We start from the raw sequence: 6,221 nt of genomic DNA, 5'->3' as shown, positions 1-6,221 counted from the left end.
TCATCCTGAAACCATCCTCCCCCCATCCCCTGTCCGTGGAAAACGTGTCTTCCATGAAAATAGTCCCTGGTGCCAAAAAGGCTGGGGGCCACTGTTAAAGGTACCTGAGTTACACACGCTGGCTTCTCATTTCACTTTTATAAACAGGTATGGCCCACTGAAAACTGCAGAGATAACAATTATGTGCAGGGAAAGTACAACTGCAGAATTTTTTTCCCAGAAACTGCAATGGAGCCCTCCTGTGGATAATTTAATCCAGCCAATTTCCCCCATCTAAGCAGAAAAGCACATGAAGGCGCAGCTGTAGTGCAGCTGCAGCGTGACAACTGCTTTGCATGCGAGAGCCTGGGAGTGAACAGCTCTGTGACAAACATGCATTTCCTCAGAAAGAGAAAATAATGCCTGAAGATGGAACGAACAGAGTTTACCTCTCTATTTTGCAGACAGCATCTGAAGCCATTTTCGTCAGTCTCCTGGGGGTGGTTTACCAAAGGGAAAAACCTGGGATTTAGGAGCTATGTCAGCAGTGGGAAAATAGAGGTACCTAAAAAAAGGAAATTTCCACGACTCTAATTTCCAAGTGTTAAATGAAAAAGGATTCTTCAATTTATCCAGAAATAATTTATCTGGCAGGTCTTAATTTATCCAAGATACAGCTCAAAATCAGAAAGTAAGAACAGAAAAAAAAAAAAATACTGCTCTACACCTGACTTATTTAATTAATGGTTCCTGCTTTTTAAGGATCAGAGAAGGTTTCTTACATCTTGCCTGTTAAGGAGCTGCCTTAGTCTGTTTTGTGTTGCTATAGCAGAATCCCTGAGACTGGGTAATTCATAAAGAAAGGAGGTTTATTTAGCTCCTGGTTCTGCAGGGTGGGAAGTTCAGGGGCATAGCCCTGGCATCTGGTGCCACGTCACGACGTGGGGAAGAAGGTCGAAGGGAAAGGGACCACGTGCGATGAGGCAAAACCCGAGGGGCACGTCCTGACTTCGTACCGACCCGCTCTGCTGGGAACATTTCCCTGAGAACTAATCCAGCCTTGTGAGAGTGAGAACCTGCTCACTACCTTGAGAACGGCACCAAGCCATATGAGGGATCTGCCCCCGTAGCCCAGAGACCTCCTTCAAGGCCCCGCCTCCCAGCACCATCATATTGGGGATTCAATTTCAACATGAGTTTTTTTGGGGGAAAATTTAAACCATAGTAGGAGGATTCAAAGATCTGCTTCTACATCTACAGTCTAACTGCAATGACCCACTTCTCACCAAATTTTCCACATCTCTCAAACTTGGCTCACTTTCTAATGATGTTTTCTTATCTTTTAGTTCATAGCTTCTGTAGACCACCCTGCTGATGGCCCGGTTTATTCCTGCTTGCAGAACCTTCTTCCCATATAGCACCCTTATGTGCAATTGCCGCCCTCTCTCCCACCCTGATGTAACCTGTACAAAAGCGCATGAACTCAATAATTTGAAATCTTGTCTCTTGCCCAGGAAAAGATAAGTTGGCTTGGGGTGGACCACCACTGATTCTAGGTGGGGTGGTACAGAGCGGCTAAATGATGCTGGAATTCAGAGACCAATACACAGTGCCTTACGCTTAAGTGACCCCCAGTGAATATTTAAGCGATGGCTGGGTAGACAGATGGGTGGATGAAAATGTGGTGATTGGTGTTAGACATCCCTTTTATTCTTAATTTTTAAGTAATACATTAAGTCATTAATGTTCATTGTGACATATATCATATGTGGCTTCTACAGCTAAAATAGAGAGGGCTTGATGCCTTCCTTATCTGATGAACTTTCACATGGATTCCTTCCTATATTGGAAAGGGTAATGCCAGCTGCTACAGCAAAGTAACACCAACGTCTCAGTGAGCTAATGTAATAAAAATTGTCTTTTGCTCATGAAGCCGGGCCAATCCGTTCAGCTGTTCCTAATTACCAGGTGGGTTCCCCCATTGGTGATTGGGTCCCAGCTTCCGTCTCCCTTGTGGCTGTCATCCCATGGGCCTCAGGGCCCCTGTATGAGCTGGCAGAGGAAGGAGGGGACGTGAAGTCCCCCACGCTTCTTGAGAAAACCCAGCCCGGAGGCCACACGTCTCTCTCCCTCGAGTTCCCCCAGCAGCAGTTCCTCATGGCAACGCCAGGACGCCAGGTAGGCAGGGCAGTAAAGGTCCTGGTGGCACAGCTGCGCCTTGCCTGACACACACGCTAAGGAAAGGAGAGCACAAGCTTATGGCGAACAGCCGGCCAGCCCTGCTGTCCAGTCGCAAGGGAAACACTAAGCAAAACAGCAAAGATGCTCAGCGAGACAGCCCAGTGCTGTTTTGAAAGGAGCGCTCTCATATACTGCTTCTCACGGATAAAAACATTTCCGTCCCAATTTCTTTTTCGCTTTCCTAGCATCTTTATTTTATGGTTTGGGAAACTATGTTGCAGAACAATTAACCAATTTCTCAAGATTTCTGAGCAGACAAGTGGCAAGGATAGGACCAGAACTTAGGTTTGCCAATCCCTCATCCGATACAATTTTTCCAAACCCAACTTTAGGTTGTAACTCTAAGGCGGGTAAAGACAGGTGGATGGCGATGACAGGTGAGACCTGCCTTCATTATCCCACCACGTGTCGGGGATTCCCAAGCCGCGGTGCCCTTAATTGGTGCCAGAGAAAATTACACGTGCTCTTTATTTAGTTTCTATTTATTTATTTAAAAATATCTTTATTTTACCCACATTTTTTCAGCTTTGAGGAATACAAGCTATTGACAAATAAAAATTGTATATATTTAAGGTTACAACTTGATGTTTTGAAATATATATATCTTGTGAAATCAGCATAATCAAGCTAATTAACACATCACCTCACATAGTTACCTTTGTGTGTGTGTGTGTGTGTGTGTGAACACTTAAGCTCTACCCTCTGAGCACATTTTAAGTATGAATACAATATTGTTAACCATAGTCATTTTGCTGTACATTATTTTGTTTCAAGTCCAAACTACCTAATTTACAAAGCAATTTGATAATACGGATTGTGACACTAAGTTGTTTCCTATCTTTGGAGCCAGCAGTTCCTCTCAAAATCCAAACTAAAGTAATATTCCAAAATATTTTTTAAAGCTTTACGTACAAGGGTGTTGACCATAGAGTTATTTATAGCAATGAAGAATTAGAAGTTGTAAAAATTTACCACTAAGGGAATTACATTATCACACATTTGTCTAATGGCATATTTATGTAGCCATTAAAATACTGATGAAGCATTTTAACAATGTTTATTTGTTATAAATCTTTATTTTTAAAGCTAGTTACAAAATTTTATGTGTAGTATTATATTACGTAAAAAATGTATGAAAAACATGTAGAAAAATATTGAATATACCAAATATTAGCTGAGGTTGCTTCTAGGTAGTGGGATATGATAATTTAATATTCTTTTTATTTTTCATACTACTCAAATTTTCTAAAATTAACGTATATTGTAACTTTATATTCAGAAATTAAACTTGGAGGGTGAGGAGAACCACCTTGTATAAAGCAAACATTACTCAGCAGCTGGATCTGGTTGGATCTTTCTAGTAACTGTTCCCCACGCTCCCATCTCCCGTCTCCTGGGCTGTTTTCCCCAATCTTGTTCTCAGGGGCTGCTTTGGAAGCTCCAGTAACAGCAGCTAGTAAACTCCTGGTGTGCACTGAGTGTGCTCCTCACAACCTGCCCTTTGCTGGGTCATTTGCTCTTTCCTGGTAATAACACTACTTGTTCAGAATTTTAGGTCTGATCAACTCTGTGAGATTCAGAGCAAAGCGATTAGAGCAGTTCATTTAAGGAGACTGGGCCAGAGCAGCGTGTCTGGACGAGTGGCGTGGGATAGACTTAGGTAATTCCTGCACCTCTCCTAGGTGAGCAGCAGCAACACTGACTGTACGTTTGTGGAGTCTTCAGTACCCTGTGAGCTCCGGGATGTGGCAGCGACTGTATCACCTTGGTGCTTCCGGTGCCTAACATGGTTCTGATGCATAATTGGGATTTAGTAATAATAAATGTCTTGAATGAAGAAAGGACTGAACGGATGAAAGGGTGGGGGAGAGTAACTACGTAATCATGGTGATGACTCGCCACTAAAGGAGGTCAGCTAGTCAATATTTATTGAGCATCCATTACGTGCCAGTTTGTGCTTGGGGCTAGATTCCAAGAAATTATAGTAGGAAAAAAACCGAATTGGTGACTCAGTTAGACTTTTCACCCAGTGTAAATATTAAGACTGGGGAACCTTTGGAGCCTTTTAAAGATGTGTTTGGATCATCCAGCTAGTGGTAACTAAAGTCTGCATGGCTCCAGGGCTACTGATCTGGATTAAACTTAGGTGGGCAGACCAGTTTGGTCATTGTTTAATTGGGTAATTTGTCAGGGTCAGAGTGACCACAGATTAGGTCAGGATACGGTGTCAAAGGTTAATGCTACAGATCATCAGCCCGTTGGTGTAGCAACCACAGGGGATCAGCTCTGCTGAAGTTTCTGTTGACTTTTAATATGGCAATTTACACAATAATTTATCCTTCGCAACTCTTTGTTTCCTCTGGACTTAACACAATCACTCATATCTCCCTAAGTAGCCCCTAAAAGAAGTCCTATTTTACAGCACAGGTTGGGAATTCAAAGTCCTTGAGGGCTCTGGGCCTTCTCAAAGCTGATGTTATCCTCCAGCTGTGGGCGTTAGTCACAGGATGAATCGGCTCAGCCTGTAATTCTTTACACATGTGCCACCCTATGTGGTTCTGTTACAGCAAGTGTCACAGTGGGTGGTCCCGAGGACAAACCGAGCAGTACACGGAGAGTCAGAGAATCAAGCCCCATCTACCCAATTTTTCCCACTTTTATTAAGTTGGGGTGGTCTGAGGGGTGGGCTCTCAGGTGACTAATGCCTGCCAGGTAATAGGTTAGTTGATGTGTCAGGTAATAGGTTAGTATTATGTTGATTTACCAGGTAATAGGGTAGTTGATGCACCAACTACCCTATTAGTTGGTAGTGTTACGTTGATGTGTCAGGTAATAGATTAGTTGATGGGCCAGGTGTTAGGTTAGTACTATGCTGATGTGGGTCTTCCATGAGGGGTGGGGGTCTCAGGTGGCTGCTGTGCCAAGTAATAGATGGGGGTTTTCCTTATCAGTTCTCTCGCCCTGAATACACTTTAGCGCTGAGAGTCTGGCTATACTCCAACCTGAAATCCTAAGTGGTATCTGTCTTGTCTTTAATTTTCAGCAGCTCTCATAACAAATGCAGGGAGAAGTGCTTATTTAAGAAGCTAGATGTGACATTTATGGTCTTGAAAATACCCAAAAGATTTAAAGGAAATATTCCTTTAAAAAAATTTCTCTTTGATTGGGAGCTTACATTTAGATGAATGCTAGAATCAATCACTCTTTTAAAGAATACATAAGAATTCCTGCTTCCATTTTCTGTCTTTTCTTAATCCGTGTTTCACTAACTGCCCTCTACCTACAGAGTAAATCCAGTAACTCTCGGATCTAAAAGAGATGTACATTTCACAGCCTCTATCGCTGCAGCGTGTGTTTTATAAATCTGTATTTGATTAGGATCCTTTCCCTTTTTAGCATTCTATTTGGTTTGAGAACCTTGAACTATACTATCTTAACATTTCAGTTATTTTATTTGTCACTACACAGTTCTGGTAGCCCAGGTTTGAATTCTTATTCATTAAAATTCTACAGAATTACATTCTACCTATCTTCTTTGACATATATTTCTATAAAAACATATTTTTAAATATCATAATTTTTTTCTTTTTTTTTTTTTTTTGGAGACAGTCTCGCTCTGTTGCCCAGGCTAGAGTGCCGTGGCATCAGCCTTGCTCACAGCAACCTCAAACTCCTGGGCTCAAGCAATCCTCCTGCCTCAGCCTCCCGAGTAGCTGGGACTACAGGCATGCGCCACCATGCCCGGCTAATTTTTTTATATATATATTTAGTTGTCCAGATAATTTCTTTCTATTTTTAGTAGAGACGGGGGTCTCACTCTTGTTCAGGCTGGTCTTGAACCCCTGAGCTCAAACAACCCACCCGCCTTGGCTTCCATGAGTGCTGGGATCACAGGCGTGAGCCACTGTGCCCGGCCTAAATATCATAATTTTTTAAGGGAAAATTAGAGGTCCTGGCAATCACCACCCAATTCTCCTGTTTTCACACATAGAATTTCTCCA

The sequence above is a fragment of the Eulemur rufifrons genome, chromosome 18, assembly GCF_041146395.1.
Source record: "Eulemur rufifrons isolate Redbay chromosome 18, OSU_ERuf_1, whole genome shotgun sequence".
Taxonomy (NCBI): domain Eukaryota; kingdom Metazoa; phylum Chordata; class Mammalia; order Primates; family Lemuridae; genus Eulemur; species Eulemur rufifrons.
This window is presented reverse-complemented; position numbering follows the sequence as displayed.